Source organism: Canis lupus, chromosome 30 (genome assembly GCF_048164855.1).
Source record: "Canis lupus baileyi chromosome 30, mCanLup2.hap1, whole genome shotgun sequence".
Taxonomy (NCBI): Eukaryota; Metazoa; Chordata; class Mammalia; order Carnivora; family Canidae; genus Canis; species Canis lupus.
In genome coordinates, this window is record NC_132867.1 from 30,938,960 (window position 1) to 30,960,494 (window position 21,535).

The 21,535-nt window shown below is 44.5% G+C and overlaps 1 long non-coding RNA gene across 3 annotated transcripts in view; it reads left to right on the plus strand.

Annotated features, from left to right (window-relative positions):
- Positions 1-280: 280 nt before the first annotated feature.
- LOC140621562 (uncharacterized) overlaps positions 281-21,535 on the plus strand; it is a 28,029-nt gene continuing 6,774 nt past the window's right edge. The window contains exons 1-3 of one of the 3 annotated variants that reach the window (XR_012021319.1): positions 281-518; positions 612-759; positions 12,668-12,772. This is a non-coding gene — a long non-coding RNA (uncharacterized lncRNA). The remainder of the gene's footprint in view (positions 519-611; positions 760-12,667; positions 12,773-21,535) is intronic. The other 2 variants (XR_012021318.1, XR_012021317.1) reach the window with 2 other exon arrangements.

Consider the following 21,535-nt stretch of genomic DNA (forward strand, 5'->3'; position numbering starts at 1 on the left):
TAGTGAAGCCTTTTTGAGATATAATTTCAAATTACCATGACAACGGGGACCAAAACTGTCCACCTTCCCCAGGGGTATCAGGGGAGAAATCCCCCTGCGTCTATGTGCTCCCAAACTAGACGTGATCTCACTCTTTTTTGGTTTTCAGGAAGGCACTGCTTTTTGAAAATTGTTACTAACATTTGCCTCAAGTACACATATGTTCTGATGCCAAATAGCCAAATGCCAAGTTGCGGGGGGTGGGGGGCAGTGGATAGGGCCAGCTAGCAAATATTTTAGGCTTTACGGTCTAAGAGGTAAAATAGAAGATATTATTTAAGTACTTAGATAAATATTTAAAATGTAAGAACTATTCTTAGCTCATGGCTGCACCAAAACAGGTGGTGAGCTGGATTTGGCCTACGGGTCACAGTGGCCTGTGGGTCACAGTTGCTGACTGCTGCTCTGACTGTGGCTCCCCCAGCCTGAGGCACTTCATCCCATCATTTCTCAGCAGTCAGGGTCACAAGTCTCATCAGGTAACTCTCAGGATGGAACTTGGCACTAAAGCTCCTGGTGGAAGGATTTCCTAGAATCCTTAGGTTGTCACCCTTTTGTGTGTCTCCTAATAGATCCCAACAGTGTTCCGTATCTAGGTGAGCCATGGGCATGCAAGCGTGTCGTCAGAGTTCCGGGGCAGCCAGCTAGCAGAGCCTGGGCGGTCACCTAAGCAGGTTATGAGACGGGCCTCGTTCTCACTGTGTATTTTACAATATGAAGGTGGGTTTTCCTGATCATAGAAGTATTACATCTTGTAAAAAAAAGCACAAAAATGTATAATTATTATACGCACTTTTCAGAGATTACCTCTATTAATATTTTGGTTAATTTCCTTGTGGTCATGTGTGAGAGAGACAGAGAGACAGAGAGAAAGATAGAAGAAAGAGAAAGAACATGAGAGACAGAGAGAGGCAGGGAGAGAGATGTGAGACCTCAGCCTCAGTCAAGTCCATTCAAAACTGGAATGATTTATATATCAAATCGCATCGTTTTATTCACCAAACACTGAGTTAGGAGTATCATTGGTGGGTTGATACCGCCACACATGGATGTGCCTTTTGTTTTAAGATTTATTTATTTATCTGAGGAGGGGAGAGGGATGGGGGAGAGAGAGAATCTTAAATAGACTCAATGCAGAGCTCCAGGTGGGGCTCAATCCCAGGACCCCAAGATCAAGACCTGAGCCAAAACCAAGAGTCAGACACTCAACCGACTAAGCCACCTGGGTGCCCCTGGATGTACCTTGCTCTTTCTTTCTTTCTTTCTTTCTTTCTTTCTTTCTTTCTTTCTTTCTTTCTTTTTCTCTCTTTCTTTCTTCTTTTATTAAAAGATTTTATTTATTCATGAGAGATACAAAGAGAGGCAGAGACACAGGCAGAGGGAGAAGCAGGCTCCATGCAGGGAGTCCGATGCAGGACTCGATCTCAGGACCCCAGGATCACGACCTGAGCCAAAGGCAGACCCTCAACCACTGAGCCACCCAGGCATCCCTGGATGTACCTTTTTCAAACCAATTCCCACCTAATGCACATCTGGTCCTCTTCTAGTTTCCATTGTTGGAAGTCATGCTACAGTGAGTATCTTTAAATCTAAGGCTTCCTCTATGTCTTCATGTCTTTTATTATTTCCTTACAGTCAAGTCCAAAAGCAGGGATGCCCCTCGAAGACTAGGTGTGTACTTAAAATCTTTTATCCGTAGTGCCGCTTCGCTTTTCCAGAAAAGTTGCACTAATTCACGACAATGTACCTGCGTGATCATAATCACCGCCTCAGAGCAATATCATCTTCAAAAAATTTGCTAATTTTGATAGGTAAAATGATATTTTATTGCCGGTTCATGTGATATTTATTTGATTTCCAGTTGTTTTTGCTACTTCCAAGTTTGTATTTCTCCTGTGAAATAGAAATTTGCATTCCCTGCCCCTGTTTTACTTTTTTTTTATTTCCTTATTGTTTTTGTAAGAACTCTTTAAATAGTAATAATATTAACACTATTGTATAAGTTGTGAGTGTTTTCTGAGTTGCTCTTTAAGATTCTTTAGGTGTCTTTTTGATGTGGAGAAGTTTGTGTTTTTATGTTTTCCAATCTGGCAAGCCTTTTCTTTGTGACTCCTCCCCTGGCTTTCATGTTTGGGAGGTTCATCTCTGGTCTCATCCTCTACCCCACAGCACCTTTGAAGTTTCTTTTTTAATGGCTCCATGTTTTATATTTAATTCTTTAAGCCATCTGGAATTAATTTCAGTCTAGGTTGAAATGAAGGCTGTAACTTCATCCCCCTTGCCCCTCCCCAGAGCTAACCATCTGATCTGGCTTTATGCATTAATCCTTTCCAAACATTTAGCGGGCATTATTTTCTCCCACTCTGCAGTATGGGGGGCAGAGGGGGGAGGCTGGGGAGGAGGGAGGGAGAGGGGGGCAGAGATTCTCTGAGCCACACTCCAAAGTTGCCAGTAAGTCCTAGGTGGGGGTTCTTTTGTCCCCAGGGGCCTGTGATCCTCTGAAATGCACTAAAATCCTCATCCACAGAACTGCTGTCCCCAACAAGGGTCAACAAGCCATTGACAGAGGCCATCTCCGGCCCCCACTCAGAGGCCTCAGACACAACCCCAGCTTACACTGACCTACCAGCCTGAGTATGGGGCCAGGTGTCTCCGGGTGGGGCAGTCACATGGTGCCAGTGTGCCAGTGTGCTTTGTTGAGGAACCGCACTGACTATCCAGAAGACTCCCCTCCAGACCCCTCGCCTATATGGGTACTCGGGTACCCCATTACCCAGGAATTTCCAGAGATCCATCGCTGCCTCCTGGAGACCAGGCCTTGGGCCGCTCCATGGACTAGTTGTGAGCACCCCCAGCTGGCTTCCACTCTGCCACTTGATTTATCTAAATATTTACCGTGTGGACAATGTGAGACCTCAGCCAGGACCCTCACCACCCCTCCCTGCCCCTAGGAACTCAGAGTCTAAATAACATGCGGCCAACAGACGCTTCACTACTACTCAGGCCAGAGGAGGCCTGGCAGGGTGTCTGCTCCGGACTGTGACCCTATACCCACCGTGCAACCTACCAGTGCTTACCCAGCCAGCCTTTCCAAAGTGCATTGGAGACAGGAGCTCAGACATTTTTAAGTATATATATTTCTATTCATATATGTATAAATATTATAATAATTATAAACATGCTTCAATTATTTTTTAAAGATTTTATTTATGTATTTGAGAGAGAGAGAGCACCAGCTGGAAGAGGGGCAGAGGGAGAGGGAGAAACAGGCTTTCTGATGAGCAGGAAGCCCGATGTGGGGCTTGATCCCAGGACCCCGAGATCATGACCCGAGCCGAAGGCAGATGCTCAACCCTGAGCCACACAGGTGCCCTGCTTCATCAATTATTTTAGAAACATAATTCATCAATTCATCAATAATTCATCAATTATTATATTTCTATAATATAGAAATTGCCAGGTTAAGGAGGCACTTGCTCAAGATCACCTGTGGGAAATGGCAGCCCTGGGAGTCAACCCCGAGGCAATCTGTTCTTCTGCCTCAGTCTCCCCCCGCAGGTTCATGGTCCCCAATCATGATGGGTCAGTGCATCATGACCCAACATTTTCCCCCAAACATGCACCATACATCAGCCCTTTCCCATTAGGGGTTTTTCTCTTTCCTTTCTGTTCTCTTGCTGCTTGCCTGCACCCACCAATGTGTCTGCGTATCCTTACCCCCTACACATAGCTCCTCCACATTCCACATCTACATTTGCAACATGATGACATTTGTATGAGATGTTTTGGGTCCTCCTTTTGGTGCCCAGAGGGATGCAACCATATTAGATAGATCACTGGGTGCGGTGGCTCTTTATCTCTAAGCTCTGGCAGCGTACATAGATGACGTGCCAGGGTAGAGGTGGTTTGTGCAAAGATTGGCACATTAGGATTACAAGAAGCCTTGAGGGACTTTGCTTTTATTTCCACACTATTTTCCTCTCTCAGTAGAATTATTATTGATGTTTTGAGTAAAGGATTTTATTTTTCACTGAAGACCCTTCCTTGTCTTCTGCAGACAGTCTGCCTGCAAGAATGTCTGAGGAAAGTTTTGATGTTTCTATTGCTCAGTGGTATGGCTGCATTTCCAAGATCATGCGGAAGGCCGCTTGCGGTTTGGTTCTGTCCCTAAAGTGTTTGGTTCTGTCCCTAAAGGGAAACAAATGCAAGCATGTTTTGGTTTTATTGTTTTGTTTTTAAAGATTTTACTTATTTATTCATGAAAGGCACAGAGAGAGAGGCAGAGACACAGGCAGGGGGAGAAGCAGGCTCCCTGCAGGGAGCCTGACGCAGGACTCGATCCTGGGTCTCCAGGATCACGCCCTGGGCTGAAGGCAGCGCTAAACCGCTGAGCCACCCACGCTGCAAGCACGTTTTTGAAGCATTGTCCTTTCAACGAGGCCAAGTCTCGTTGTTCAAGAGTGTCTCTGCCTACCTCTCCGTTCCTCTTCCTCCCCCTGACCCGGCCAGGGGAGCACAGCCCTCAGGGTGAGCCTACGAGGAATAATAATAACAATGACACTGTGCCAGCAGCTGCCATTGGGTGCCTAGGGTGCCAGGCACTCTGCTTGGTGCTTTTTTTTTTTTTTTAAATATTTTATTTATTTGTTAGAGAGACTGAGAGCACAGGTAGAGGGAGTGGGAGAGGGAGAAGTGGACTCCCCGCTGAGCAGGGAGCCCGGCGTGGGGCTCGATTCCAGGACCCCCAGGATCATGACCTGAGCCGAAGGAGATGCCTAACCGACTGAGCCACCCAGGTGCCTTCTTGGTGCTTCTTGTGCATCTTTTCACTTAACCCTAAACAGCAGCTGATGGAGGCAGGAACTCCTTGTGTTATTCCCGTATTACAGACTGGGAAATTGAGAATCAGAGAAATTAAGAAACTAGCACAGTCACACAGCTAGCCAATGGAGAGCTGCCTTTCTGCTCCAAGTCCCCATCCCCGGCCTTGGGAGCTCTTCGGCCTCCATCACCGAGGCTGGTGTATGGGGTCCTTGTAGCAGGTCCAGCAGCACACCTGCTACCAGGTGCCTCAGATTGTAGTCATGATGGTTGCTAGCACCAGGACCCGCAGCTTGCTTCTCTGCGGTGGTCCCAGGCCCTCCGGGGCACCTCCCCTTCACAGTGGGAGCCACTTGATGTCCACATGTGGACGCGGGCCCTGTTTTCAAAGCAATGCTGAGCCGAAGGCGGTCCCTTTGAATGGGTGAAGACCTTGTTTCTTTACCTTTGGGTTAATCCACTGCCAGTGTGGCCATGCTCTCCTTCTTGCCCCCTATGACTGTCCTTGCGGCCAGCCTCCACCTTGGACCCACGTTTGGCCTTCCTGCTGTGTCACCAACAGGGCAGTGGCTGCCCAGACACTGGTGACACTCTTCCTGGCCTGGAGACCGAGGTGCTGCTTCCTGTGCACCTGGCTCTCCACTGATGGCATTTGTGTGGCTTGTCTTCGTGGGAGGGGCCTGGGTCTGGCTGACTTGTGGTGTCTGGGGAGAAGAGGCTGGGAGGTGGCAGCTGGGGAAGATGCTCTCCAGCAGAGACAGCAGGCACTGGCCTTTTGTGCGGCCCCGAGCAGGGCCAGAGAGAACCGCCCGCGTGCCCCGTGTCTCTGTGGGCATGCTCTGCTCATCCTTGGTTCCCACCGCATTGCCAGGAGACACTGGATTGCATCCTGCCCTCGTGCACCCTGGGTGCTGACATACAAAACAGGGCCCGTGCCCTGAACAGGCACATCGGGTTTAGTCCTGTGTTCACAGTGATGCGGTTACGTGTGCCTGCAGATGGAATCTCCAGGAGAGCTTGTGGAAAATGCAGATTCCTAGGCCCACCCATGGACCACCACCCACTGCCCACCAAATGGGTCGCATCTAACATTTATGCTGTGCAAAGAACTGCTTTAAGCCCTTTCCATGTGCAGACTCACATAGACCTCCCAGCCCGACGAGGCAGGTGCCACTAGTATTGTTCCCACCTTACACCAGGGGACACCGGCACAGAGAAGGTGGGTAACTCGCACAGGTCACACAGCCCATAAGTGCCAGAGGCGTGATTTGAACCTGGGTCACAAAGCTTCAGAACCCTCTGCCCAGACAGTCTGAGAACCTACTGTCTCATACAGAGAAGCTTCTCCACTCTCAGGAATGGGCAATCTACTTTCAGTCCACTGGGCTGATTGCTGCTCTATTGCAAGTCAAAGCTTAAAGAAAATCTCGTTAATCTATAATATTCATATTGATTCAGCCATCATGCTCCTTGATGTTTCCCCAGAGGGACTGAAAACGTATGTCCTCACAAAAACACGCACATGCCAGTTTATGCCTAATTGTTAAAACTCAGAAGCAACCAAGATGTCCTTCAGCAGGTGAGTGTCCATCCAGACAATGGAGTATCATTCAGCACTTAAAAGAAATGAGCTATCAAGCCAGGAAAAGACATGAAGGAACCTTAAATGCACATTACGAAGTGAAAGAAGCGATTCTGGAAAGGCTACACACTGTATGATTCCAAGTATATGACATTCTGGAAAAGGCAAAACCATGGAGACGGTAAATAGATCAGTGGTTGCCAGGGTTTGGAGGGAAGACAGGGTAAGTATGTGAAGCACAGAGGAGTTTTAGGGCAGTGAAATGACTGTGTATTTTTTTTTTAAAGATTTATGTATTTATTACTTTTGAGAGTGTGTGTGTGAGGGCAAGGTGCAGGGGCAGAGAGAGAAGGAAAGGGGGAGAGAGAACCTCAAGCAGACTTCTGAGCATGGAGCCCTACGTGGGGCTCAATCTCATGACCTTGACCTCATGACCTGAGCTGAGATCAAGAGTCAGGTGCTCAACTGACTGAGCCACCCAGGTGCCCTTGTGTGATATTTTAATGATGGATACATGTCATTACACATTTGTCCTAACACACAGAATGTACAACACCAAGAGCAAGCCCTACGGTGTACTGCAGACACCGGGTGATTATAATGTGTCCATGCAGCTTTATGGATAATAACAAAGGTCCCTTCAGCGGGGGGTGCTGATGGTGGAGGGGGCATGGAGGCAGAAGGCAGAGGGTGTATGGAAAATCTCCGTACCTCCTACTCATTTTTGCTGCAAACCTAAATCTGCTCTTCAAAGGGAAAGTTTATTTTCTAAAAATTGCATTTTAGTGGCTCTTGGCTGATCACCCACCTCACTGTTCTCTAAACGAGGTGCTATTATCTTCCCAAACTCTGTAAGGAGGTTCTTAACCTATTGGGGAGTCACTTACCCTTTTGAGAATCTGATTAAAGTGTGGACTGTCTTCACATAAAAAATGACACTCGCATGCAAACACACACACCCAGTTTATAAGTAATAATAACAGGGGTTCCCAGGGAACTTACAGACCCATGTTGAGAATCACAACCTAATGAACTCATTAACTTTCTCTCAACCACACCCCCGCTCCCGCCCTCTGCTCGTCTGTTTAAAAATTCTTGGTAAGAAAGAAAGAATACAAGGGAAAATTATTTGGTTGGAGACCAAGTAATTAAGGCACAGGCTTTACTTTTCCTTGGTTCTTATAAACACTCACCTTAATTAAAGTGCTCATTTTGAGATCAGAGCATTGGCTGCCAGGAGGCAAGATGAGAGGGGAAACCCCCTTGGGATTATGAAAGGCCCCTGCTTGCTGAACCCGGGATTCTTATTAGTGAGGTGACCCTCTGCCTTGACTAGCTTACACAGATTCTATCTGGCAGCAGATGTGGGGTGCTTTTCTCTTTGAAGTCAGCTGTTGCCATAAACTGTAGAATTATGCTACTGCGTGTTATGCAACAAGTGTTCTTTCCCTACAGGTCTACCTTGGGTAGGTAGATTAAATCGATTAAGAAGCGTCCTCTGATGGTTAGTTTTCATGTGTCCCCTTGGCTAGTCTTTCAGCCTAATCTACAAATTTTGGACTTGACAGCCCCTATAATTGCATGAGCATATTCCTTTAAATAAATCTCTTTAGAAAGATAGCATCTATGTATCTATGTATCCATCCATCCATCCATCCATCCATCCATCCATCCATCCAACCATCCATCCATCCATCTGTATGTATATCCTATTGGTTCTACTTCTTTGAAGAACCCTAATACACATCCTAAAGAATCCAGCAATCCATGTGGACGACATTGCTCTGTAATAAATGAATGATCTATCTGTTATCAAATGTCATCCACTTATCCCCATCCCATGCTCAGAGCTCCTGGCCCCTAGGAGGAGAGATGTGAAGTCAAAATAGTGAGCTGGGGATAAACAGTCACCCGGGAGCAGTGTCACTGTGGCCAGTGTGGGAGGCATGGCGGGGGATAGAATTTGTTAAAAATGTAGATTCTCAGAGGCCCATCTCCCCAAATTCCATGTCTCTGTGTCTGCATCCAGAATCCTGCATTTTAACCATCCTTTAGAGCAATTCTGCCGCAGGTAATCCTTTGAGAAATCGTTTGCCAGAATGGCCTCTAAGCCTCTAGATCAGACCAAGGTCCATTCTCCACCCTCAGGACTTTTACCATCAGTTCCTCAAGTTCCAAAGCTGGGAGTAGGGGGTCCATTTTTTAGCCTCTGGGTCTCTTGACAAGACTAGTGACCTGGCCTAGCCATGCCTGTTGAAGTGCAAAATGCTTACTATCAAGAGATATATGAATATCTTGGTCTTAATATTCTGGTGGCTTCACAGTTTGATACTGACCTGCAGACCCATTTTACAAAGCAAAATGTAAGTAAGATAGAAAAGAACCCAAGACCCACCATCAGGCACTGACCCTATAACCACCACCAGCTCTGGGGGTTCCCTCCCTCTGACAAGCCTCACCAGACCTCGTTTGCCTGCATTTGAGAATGACGAATGGGGCTGACCTTATTTTTTTTTTTTTTTTGACCTCACATTTCATTGGAACTTTGTTAGTCTTCACTGGGAAGAAAGCGATCAGGATACTGGGTGGGTGACTGGGGGCATTGGGAGGACGCAAGCAGGGGGTGGTGGTCATAAAACATGAAGACAAGGAGGCACAGGCCCCTTCCTACAGTGTTCTGTTGATGCAGATTTCCCGACTCCCATCTCTGTGGGGCAGCCTGTCTGCTGCTTTGACAGCAACTCGTGGGAACATTTAGTAGAAAAGGGAGTGAAGACTCAAGGCTTTGACTCCAGTACTGGGATTGCTACCAATGCCATCATCCAAGCTCATCCTGTCCCATCACCTGGAGAGACCATGGATGTGTGTAACCTGGACTGGGCTCTGAAGGTCCAGTTCAGATCTCTGCCGCCAGCTAGTGTGACCCTGGGTGAGTTCAGGAACCTCTCTAAATCTCAGTTTTCTAGTCCAGGAAGTAGAGCCAATGTCTCATGGATTTCTTGTGGGAGCTTGGTACATAGTGAGCTAATATCGACAGATGTTAGCTGTTTAGTGCTGTGCCACTACCCCGAACAAATGTCACATTTCCTTTCCTGGCATCGCCCTCCCCTACCTTATAGGGTTGCTGGAGAATTGATCGAGACAGGAGTTGTCAACACTGTACCTTGCAAACACAATTCGAAGTTCAACTAATGCAAGGGTCATGATCATTACCTGCCAAAGCCACACCACCCTATTGCTCATCCTTGCCTCTCTAACTGGAACGTGCTCCCTCTCCACCATTTTCTACCTAGCAAATTCTTACTCAATTAACCATTACTCCCTCCAATAAACTCTCTCCAGCCTCCTCAGCCCTTTGGCTATTTCCCTTTCTGAATACATGGAATTATAATTACAGGTTTCCAATCTGACTCTACTAGAATCCAAGCTTTTCTGAGGAAAAGAACTTGTCTGTTCTTTTGTAAATCCAAAGGTCTAGCAGAATATTTTGCACAAAGTAAGGACCCAGTAAATTGATGGATGGATGGGTGGATAGATGGATGGATGGGGGAATAGATGGATGGATGGGGGATAGATGGATGGGTAGGGGGATAGATGGATGGATGGATGGATGGATGGATGGATGGATGGATGGATGAACAGATGGGCTAATAGATGGACAGATAGATGGTTGGATGGGTGGATGTACAGATGGATGGACAGATTTTGTAGGTGTGTCTCAAGAACCACCAACAGTTGATATCTGCTCTCTGAGCTATCTCTGAACATGGTGTTGTGATTCCCTTCTCTTCAGCTGACATTAATCAGTGATCGGTACAATAAATATAAGAGGACTGATGGACTTTTAGCAAAAGGTTAGTTCACTCAACTCCACATCTAGAATATGGTCTTGGGATATTTCAACCTACATTTGGTCTTCCTCAAGGGAGTCTGCCTACAAAGGGCTGAATGCTTGTCCGAATTGGAAGTCACAGTATCTGCCCTGCTTTTCAAACTTCCATGAAAGATCTGTCATTGCAAAGCCAACCAAGTACATCACCGTCTTAGTGACCAGAATGGGTTGTTCGGCATCCTTTATGAATCTGCCAGACTGTGGAAGAGGAGCACTCCCTCTCGTTAAGACAGAACATAGTATTTAACAAACATCGCTGGTTGGGAAACCAGGACAGATGCTCTTGGCCTGGTTCACCACTAATTTGCTCTGGGATTTGGGGCCAGTCAGTCACCTCACTAGACCTCAGCCTCTTTGTGAGACAAATGGGGACTGGATGAGTCTCGACCTCCGTAGGGTGTGATTTTACGTTCTGCAGGGCCAGTGGCCTCCAGAGGGACACAAAATGCCAATACTGGGTCTTCAGAACATCAGGAGCCCCTCCCAGTCCTCCCCCCGCCCCATCCCCTGTCTGCCCCAAGTGAATAGGACACAGCAGAGGTGGAAGCTGTTCGGCACAGTGGCTTGGGTCCACCATCTATTTGCTCAGTGGTCTTGAGCAAATCCCTCAACCCTCTGCACCTCAGTTTCCTTATGGGTAAGATGAGACCATGAAAGAACCTACCTCCAGAACGATTGAAAGATGAAAAAGGCATAAAACACAGGAAATGCCCATTGTGCCTGATGCAGAGTAAGTGCTGGAAGGATGCTGTTTGTTACTAAGGCATCAGTGAGCGATTAATGCTGGAGCCAAGGGTCTCTCCTCCTGGGTCCTCCCCCAGGGCTCAACACCATGATGCTTAGGTCTATAGTCTCTGGTTTTTGAAGGTGCATTCAGCCTACACACTGTTGGCATAGCCCTGGGCCAAGGAGGGAAGCCAACTGGCTTGAATTAAGCCATTGTCTGGATAAAGGGGAGCCCCGTCCTAAAAGCAGGTCATTTGGAGTCTGGCAGAGCTAGTGGGGGGCGGGGGTGCTTTCATGGCTTTCCAGCCCTTCTGGATGTCTCTTTCTCTATTTCCTTGCTTTGTCCTCGTGGCCCTGTGGGTGCTTTGATCTGAGCAGAAGGGCTCTGACCACTGACCGGGAAAAGGCCACACTCCTCCGATGTGGCAGTAATTTAAACCTACACCAGAGCTCAGGCTCCCAGGGCCCAGGAGGGCTGGTTTCCACCAGGAGGCTTGGAGCAGACAGCTGCTCCACTTCGGAACATTTTGAGAAGGACTTTGTCTCCAGCAAGCAACCCTTTGGCTGCCGGACTCCTGCCTGCACTCATGTAATGAGGTACAAAATAGGCCACTGTCCCCAGAGAAGAGCATGTGCCTGTCCCACTGGCGGCGAGGAAAGGAGCTCTGGGGTGACATTTCGGCCTGCTCGGGCTGCCATCACACAGTCCCACACCCTGGGGAGCTTGCACAACAGAGATTGATGGTTGGACAGTCTTGGAGGCTGGAAGCCTGAAATCAAGTGTCAGCATGGTTGCTTCCTCCTGAGGGCTGTGAGGGCAAATCTGTTCCAGGCCTCTCTCCTGGCTTCTGGTGGCTTGCTGGCCCTATTGGGTGTTTCTGGGCTTGTGGACGTGTGCCCCTCTCCATCTCTGCCTTCACCTTGACATAATGTTCCTCCTGTGCAGGTGCATGCATGCGTGTCTTTGTCCCGATTTCCCCCTTTTCTAAAAACACCAGCCACACAGGATTAGGGGCCATCTAATTGGGGTGGAGGATGTTATCCATTCTTCCCTCCTAAAATATCAATAAAGGGTTTTTATGTACAAAAAAACCCCAAAAAACAAAAAGCTGCTTCTAAGTGTCCATTCCACCCTTTACTGAGGGGACTGGACCAGCCTGATTCCAGGGTCCTTCAGCTGCCCCATGAGTGGTTAGACTCCTTGCCCTCAGCTGTTGCCAAGTCGATCACCTTTGTGAGAGAAAACCTAGTAAACATCAGCCCTCATCCTTCCTCTGCTTGAAGGATGTGATTGCTCCTGAGACTTTTCCCAAGAAGGTGCTAGAGACATCCGCAAAATTAGCTGAGGTCTGCAGAGGCCTCCAACTCCCCTGCACACCCATTAGGACTATCCTAGAGGGGCTGATCTCAGTTCTCCGGCTGCTTCCAGAACTTCCGGGGAGATCCCTCAACCTGAGCAGCCCCAGAGACCATGTGGAAGGAGGGGAGGTCCCCATGGTTCTGGTCATTGTAACACAGACCAAGCTGCGCATGTCTAAGGCCCGGTGGAGTGTGAGAGGTGCCCTGGGCTGGGGCTGGAAGATCCCAATGGTATTTTGTCTTTGTAGTCCACTCCAAGAACTTGAGGGATATCCTTGGCCTCCACAGAATGGGAAGTTGTAAGCAGTCACGTGAGAGTGGACAGGCCTCAACTGGATGCTCAGAGGAGTGAGGTGAGCTGGGCAGAGCCAGCGAGGCTGGTGACCAAGGACAGGTGACTCAGCTGCTCAGGGCTCCCCCAGCCTGGGTGTGGGCCTCACAGTACCTGCAGGGGGATTCTTGAGGATAACACACAGTGTGGAGCACACTCAGTTGGCAGTGGCCAACACTGGATGTGTAGACAGCAAGCAGGGGGCCCACGTTGGTGTCGTCTCCCAGACACCACGCACTCCAATCTGGGGTCAAAGCAGAGGCTCCTTTTGTCTTCCTCCTCCTCCAAGTGAAGTTCAGAAAAGTAGGGTGTGAAGTGAGGAAACCCTTGGGAAGTGATAGGAAAACTAGGAAATGTTAGCCAAGCCTTGCTATTTCACTGGATTCCACTTCTTACTGGATGAACGTCCTTTGCCGCATGCTTTCTGGGCTGGCTCTCTGCCATGTTCTGAACCCTCTGAAGAGGAAAGGGGCAGGCCAAGGTCAAAGTCACAGAGGGAAGGAAGGTAAATCTCCTGTGTTCTGCCCTCCATACTGTGACTTCTCCTAGGATGAGAGGTCACTGGTTTCTGCCTGCCATGCTTTGTCCTTCATTATCTCCACATACCCCAAACCCAGAGACCCTCGGATTCCAGAGACCCTCTGGCCAAGGCCTCTCCCCACACTAGCCCCTTCTGTCTTCCTCCACAAGAAATCTTAGCTGAGGTCAAGCAGCAAAGCAAACAAATCAATATTAGCTCTGTAACCATGATTACACTAAATCTTTGCTAAACAGTGATTTTAAATCATTTATAAGGGCCCTCCAGAAATGCACAATTTGTTCTTCCATGAAAAGCAAGCATTTTGAACTTAAAAAAACAAGGATAAAAGAATAATATAATATGTCAGACTACAAGGCTAAAAAACATATTTTTCGGGAAAAATAATAATAATCTATAGGATATTGCTCATGGGTATCAAAAAAAGTCTTTCCAGGAAAAGTGCTGGTGATGTGAAGAGCCATAGTTGAACATTTTATACAGAGTGTAGTTGACATCTCAACATAACTGAAACAGTAAAAAAAAAAAAAAAAAGTATTCATGGGTTTTCCCACCCTGTTCCCTTGTCCAATTCAAATTAGTAAATAAAAACAATCGTAAACTATAAAGGAGGCTCCACAAGATCCTGGTTTGTCTATGATGATGACTCTAGTACTTTTTTGAAACATCAAATAAGTAACTCTCAAAAGAAAGAAGGTTGCTTTGCTTTGCTAACATCTAGACACGTACTTAATTTTATCTCTTTGTGCTTTTGGTGCCATCATTTTTTAGAATGACTCCCCCAAAAGGAGATGGTTGAGCCAAAGGATATGCATCTTTGCCAGGTTTTGAAGCCCTACTGCTAAGTTGTCTTCCAGAAATGGCACATCAGTTTGTATTTTGGGGGCTGAAAACTTAGCTTCATATTCTGTTTGTTAAACCCAGTTACGCAAAAAGTGGTTTCTCTTGGTTTTCATATATATTCTATTGACTAAGGAGGCTGAACCCTTTTTCTCATACATTACTTGGCTATTTCTATTTACTATAAGAGTATTTCTTATTCTCTCCTGTTTATTTTATGCTGAACCATTTGCCTCTTTCCTACTGTCTGTCCACTTTCTTTGTGTTTTAAGTATATTAAGCCCTGTGTTTGTCGTATGTTACAGCTGTTTTCCCAGATGTAATTTACCTTTCATGCTATTTTTAGATTTATAAGAGTAAAATATTTTTTAAAATCATTTCTCCCAATATGTTGTTTTATTGATTTTTTTCCCTTTGCTGTTATGCTTAGAACATTTTTCCTATTGCAACTTTACATAAAATCTTACCTCTTTTTCCTTCTAAGACTTTTATGCGTTTAAAAAATATATAACCCATATGCACATTATTACCATGGGTGTTACGAGGAGGGGGTCTGGCTTGATTTTTTCCACATGGTTAGCCAGTTATTTCAAAATCATGTATCGAGTGATTCGTCCTTCCCCACTGATTGGAACACTATTTTTATTTTACCTCCTGATTTCTTATATATAAGCAGAGCTGTTTCTTTGGTTTTTATTCTACTCTTTATTTATTGGTTTCTAAGTGTCAGGCCCTTTATATCTTTGTCACTTTAAAAATCTGTTTTAATATCTGACAAAACAAGTTCCCTTCCTTCTTAAAAAAAAAAAAAAAAAAAAAACAACTGACCCATTTCACACATTCTGTTAAATCAACTTGGAAATCATTGTCAAATTCCAAAAATAACTTTATTGAGATAGAGGCTAAAGTTCTAATGAGTAATGCAGTTAGTTTGGGACGAATAAACAATTTTTCAGTGGTAAGCTTTCCCAACTCTGTTCTTTCTACTTATAAAGTGAGTTTTATTCAGTAAAATTTTGTGGTATTCTGATCCTAGCTCCCAAATACTTTCCCCCCTCGGTAGTTTATTTTTATTGCCATTGTGAGCAGATTTATTTTTTCCTTTATGTTTTCCCAACACCCACAGTTGCTGGTGGGATGCTAGTACATTTGCTTTTCTTTTCCATGAGGGCAGGGGCTCTGGGCCCACAGGCCATGTGAGATTGACTTTTCCCTCATTAATGTCAAATCTAAGAGATGTGATGGCAGGTTCTTCATAGACGCAAATTCGTTGGACGCTTCTGAGAATCTGTAGAACACTCTTTCAGAAACTCCCAACACCCTTTAGATGTGATAAAGCAAAGCACAGTTATCCTGGACACATTTCATATGTTACTCTCTGCAGGCAGTCTGAACTCAATTTTCTTTTCAGCCTCTCCTTCAAGAAAAAAACAGATACTCAATGCCAGTGTAGGATGTCCAGACAGAAAGCTCCTTGATGGTCTATTTCATACTTCTATGCATCCCTCATGCCTAGGACACCATGGGCACAAAATCAGGATTCATAGTATAAATCCCTGATTTGAAGCACTTGGAGACCAGACTCTGTTCAATGGTTTGCAACCCTGACTCAATATTAGAATTATCTGCGGAGTCTGAAATGCTACTGATGCCTGGAGATGCTGGCTTAATTGTTCTGAGATTGAGCATCAGTATATTTTAACCCCCCCACCCCCTCCCACTCCAGGGGACTCTAATGTGTAGCCAGGGCTTAGAAGCACTGTCTTAAAAGATGCTCAACCTTTTTGTCAAATTCTTATTTACAGGCAGCAGAAATAACCCATGGATAATTTGTGCAAAAAAGGGATTTGTTGGAGTAATATTTAAATTTAATATTAAAATATTTAATATTAAAATCCAGGGGCTTTGGGCCCACAGGCCACTTGAGATCATCTTTTCTCTCGGTTAAAAAGATATAAAATCATAAACAGAAAATTAGGCACAAAAGTAAATATGTAGGATGAGGGGAAAAATAAATACCATAAATGTCACAAAATTTAGAAATACTACATAGTATTCTAATATTTTCAATTTTTTGCTTGACATACTGCTGCAATAGACTTCTCCATTTCCTTTTTGGTTGTTGAAGAACAGGGTTATGAAACCTAATTGTATAATATTTTCCATAGAAAGAAGAGATAAGTCACTTGTTCTTTTAGCATGGCTGATTTAAATGTCTTTTTAAGGTGGTCTTTTTAATATAGAGTAGTTTTAGATTTATAGGGCGGTTGTGAAGAGAATACAAAGAATTCCTGTGACCTCTCACCCATTTTCCACCATTTACATTTGTTGCCACTAATGAAACAACACTGACTGATACATTACTATTTACTGAACTCTGCACTTATTTGAATTTCATTAGCTTTTCCCTAATTTCCTTTTTCTGTTCTAGGGTGTCACCCAGGATAACACATTATATTTTGCCATCATGTGTCCTTGGGCTTTGCCGGACCCTGAGTTTCTCAGATTTTCCTTGTTTTTGGTAACCTTGACAGTTTTGAGGACTACTGGTCAGAGATTTTGTAGAATGTCCCTCAATATGGGTTTGTCTAATATTTTTCTCCTGGTGAGTCCAGGATGGTAGGTTTAGAGAGGAAGACCTCACAGACAAAGTGCCACTTTTATTCCATCAGATGTAAACGTGGTCGCCTGGTTGAGATCCAAATTTGTTTTATATTACTTATAATTTTTAAAAGTTCCTTTCAGTTCACAGCCATCACTGGCCACATCATGAAAAGTTGTGGGATTGTTGTCAGATTTGGGAAAATCTATTGAGTTTCATCTGCGCCATGAAGGTTTAGGAGAATTTTCCTAGACCGGCTTCTGGCTCTGTGCATTTTGAATCTTGCTGTCCTCCACTCTCTACATAATCCCAGGGCTTGGCTCTAAAGACATATCCATACTTCAGTATAAAAGCTGGCCCTGCCCTTTCATCTCGTGAGGCTCAGTGAATGGGCACTGGGTGGTAGAAATGTTCCTGGCAGCATTCTGACCTTAGGGTGGCTAGCAAAGACTATGGAGGTAATTATGAAGCACATAAATGTGTCACACTAAACCCAAACTAGATGTATCCTAACCCAGATTCCCTTTAGCTTGTTCCCCAAAATGTGTCAGCCTCTCTGACACCATGCAAAACAAAAGGAAGTGTGACAAATGGGTATTTGGAGCGGAAGGGATCAGTGGTCTTAAGCAATTACAGTTAAAATAGCTTGCTTTTGCAGATTCTATAAAAACAGTGAACAGATTGCAGGAACCCCCTTTTGGTCCTAGGAAGAGGCTCATTCAGGTGAGGAGCCTGGAAATTTAAGTCATTAGACTTACTGTAATCTGGCTCTGCAAATGCCTTCATATGCATACTGACCCCACAGGCCCTGGATCCATCCAAGAAGCTTCAGTTTGAACCACTAGCACCACCGTGTCTGGAAATGAGATGTAGAAAAAATTCTCCCCCATGCTTGCTTTGCTATGCCACCACCTTCTGATTCAAAATATGGAGACAGTGCTTTTGATTGACTGAGCCTAGATCATATGTTGTCACCACAGGTGCTGGGAAGGCTGGGAATGCATCTATTACGATGAGCTTGTAGTGGGGAAGCGAGCTCTAGCTTCTAAAGTAGGGTCCTCCTAACTTAAAGAGGAAGGTTCACCACTTGAATTTGCATAACGAAATATGAAATGATACAAAAGTGGTTACCTGTTGGAGGAGGGTGGATGTGAAGAGATTAGGAACATGACTTCTTAATGGGAACATTTTCGTACCATTTTGAGTTTTTAAACATGTGTATATATTATCCAGTGACAAATAAGAAATCTTAAAGGGAATATAACCACAGGACCAAATGTCACAAATCGAGGTAATGTCTTTCTTTGGTCAGCATTCTCAGCAAGGATTAAAGACACGACAACACAAAGTAGATCGTGTTTAAATCTGTGTTATTTAATGCCACCAAATCCATTGGGCCAATTTGCTGTCCTCCTTTCTTTGGCCATTTTGGCATGCCCCCAAATGACTCATTTTCACAATAGCACCGTGAATTGGCAGTGATTACCTCGCTAGGGAGAGAGAAATGGTGTGGATTTCCCATACAGTGCAATGTAATATGACTTAGTTTCTTGTCAGGAGATTTCAGAACAGTTTCTCATACACAATAGAGCCCTGTCAGAACCAAACACCACACTGTGCCCTGGGGTAGAATGAACCAGTGAAATGATTCTGAAGATTTGCCTATTGTCCAGAGGTGAATCCTTAGGTCTTGTCAATCCAAGGTCTTGACCCCTTTAGGACACAGACGGGGTCTGTGTGTGTGTGCAGAATTATCATCCAAGAAGAGAAGTGGAAGTTTCCAGAAAGTGTCCTCTGAGGCCATCTTTGTCCATCAGGAAGATCATATTCCTCTTTGAGAAGAAAAAGCATTGGGAAAGGGAAAGACGAGGAGAGGATCCAGCCAGGATGATATTCAAAATATTTAACAACTTGTATGGGATGAACCCTACAATCAGAGTAGTCTCTAGTTGTTACTTTAGTACTGGCTATAATGCTGATTTTTTCAACCCTGTTCTTGATCACCCATACTAGCATTTTCACCAGGGCTTCTAGAACTTCTCCAAAGCTCTAAAATCCATGGGATCCAGGAAGAGGAAGTAAAGAGACAACTAGATCCTAACTACTACCTTTCACCTTTCATGTGTGACACCACACATAATCTATATAGACCCCAGACAAATAAGAGAATGTACTCCTAGGATTTAGTGAATGTTCAATACATATGTTCCTTTTTTTTAAAGATTTTATTTATTTGTTCATGAGAGACACACAGAGAGAAGCAGAGACAGGCAGAGGGAGAAGCAGACTCTTTGTGGGGAGCCCGATTGTGGGACTTGATCCCAGGACCCCAGGATCATGACCTAAGCCAAAGGCAGACACTCAAACACTGAGCCACCCAGGCATTCCCAATACATATGTTCCTTAAGAGTGGGAGTAAGGGTAAGCTTTAAGGTGATATCCCTGAAACTCAATCTATTGCCATGAACACATAGAAGGTGTTCAATAGATATTAAATACAGATTGATTGATTGATTGATTAAATAAATGTGTTGGCTACAGGTTCTGCCAAAGTCTTTATATAAGGATCCTCCATGTGATTTCTAGAGACACTAGACACTAGAGACACTCGACACTCCCATTTAAACCCAGTATGACCTGGTCTGAGAGGTAAGGGAGGAGTTTGGTTATGAATTGGATTTTTTTCTTGGCAGGATAGGCATGAATCTGCTATTCATGGGCTTGTGAACAATCTTCTTGAAGACTCGTGGACTCTCCTGTGGTCACTCTTGCTTCCCACCCCAATGAGAAAGGAAGCTTGTGCTCTTTGTGTACCATTTGAAGTCTATAATCTGTCCCCACACCCCGACTCTGTGCCTGACCATCGGCACACATGGAGTGTCAGTTATTATGGATATAATTATCTGGTCCACAAACAGGTCAAGCTATATATAACTTGGAAACTTTCAGGTGCTCAAATTAGTTGTCATAACTAATGTGAATCCAAATACTTATTTCATTGGATTTTTAAAAAGTTTTTTCCAGTTGGGCCACTCTAGTCTTGGATTTTTTTTTATTAGAGAGATCCATCCAAGGATCATAGGATAAGCACCCGATAAGAAGAAGCTCCTGGTTTCTCAGCCCTGGGTATGACCACCTTCCTGCCGCCATCATGTCTGCTCATTTCCCTATCCAGGTTTTGGGGCTTTATCTCCTGTTATAATCCTGAGATTTCCCCTTGGATAAAGAACAGCTGAGTTTCTATCTGATCCTCTGACACATATTATATCCTTTGATCTTCCCTGGGGATCAAATGATAGGCCTCCTTGATCAAGAAAGACACCTGTGTGCAATATAAGATTTACCTTGTCAAATAAATGTTTGGCCTTTGCCCTCAGCCCCTGGAAGATAACCTCTAAGTCCTTGGAACGACCTGACTGATAAGAGTGATTTTGTTTACCTGGGGGCCTTGAGCCATGCCAGAGGGTCTTTGTTAATGATGTGATTTATAGTAGAGGGTCTCGGACCATATGGTATTAATTTGATGTCTGGACTAGCTGGAGACAAAGTTCAGACATGTGGATGAGTCCCAATTAAAACTCTAGACAGTAAGTCTTGAACTTCCCTGGTTAGTAATAATCTGTTGCTTGTCACCACACAAAATATTGTATCCTGGAGAAAGGTGTTCTAGGCACAACTCATGTCTGATGACTCCTGGACCCTGGCCTATACACCTCTTCCCTTGGCTGATTTTAATCAATATCCTTTGCTGTAATAAACCATAACCAAGAGCGTTTGGCTTTTCTGAGTTCTGTAAAGTCTTGTCACAAATTACTAAAACTGAGGGTGGTCTTGGGGACCCTGAACTTTGCAACTCTAAAAGTGGAACACCAGCATTAACCTACCTGGCCAGAACTCCCATGAGAAGCAACAAATATCTTCATCCCAAACCTTGAGGACATTGCATTATTATTCTCATCCTGATTAACAGGTGTTTTCAAAGTTACCCCATGCTTAGAACAGTCTCCTAATACCACTGACTTTTGCAGGCATCCCTGCCTCATTCTCAAACCATCCCTCTTTCTATTTATCTTCTTATAAAAATATCTCCCATTTCTGTATTACTGCCTTTTTTGGTCAGGCACACACCCCAGGCTCATACCTATCCAAATAAGATTCTCCTTCTAACAATCAATTCCTGAACCATCAGAATTTACCATATCTTCATGCCAACATTTGCATATCACACCAACTTGCTCAGATAAACTCCAAAATACAGACACAAGGAGATCTAGCCAAAAGAATGTAGGAAATTCATGACTTATCACAGAACTACATGTGGCGGTCTTGATGTAAATGCAAAAAAGCAGGAAGTCCCTGAATTGTACAAAAAGAAATGACATGAGAATTGGAAAAGACAATCCTGCAGCTTTTATAAGACAAATCCATCATATGCAAGAGAGAACATTAGATTTCCTATTCTATTTTTTTCAATGGTGATCCAATTAACACTTGAGCAAAAAGCCATCTACAACAGTATTATGTTTCTTTAAGTCTCAGATTAAATGCTGGAGAAGTGCAGTAAAACCACAATAATTTGAATCAATGGGCAAAGAGCCCCATATAAATTAATGACAGAATTACAGAATATAGTGGAAGAAAAACAATTATATTACTTCCAAGTACTTACATAAATTTTTTAAAAATGGTAACCAAATAGACATCTTATGGGTCAATTGTAATGGGAAGACAATTTTCCTATGTCATTTCACATTATTTTAATTGAAACTGGTGTTACTTAAGTGCTTTAATAATGTGGAAAATCA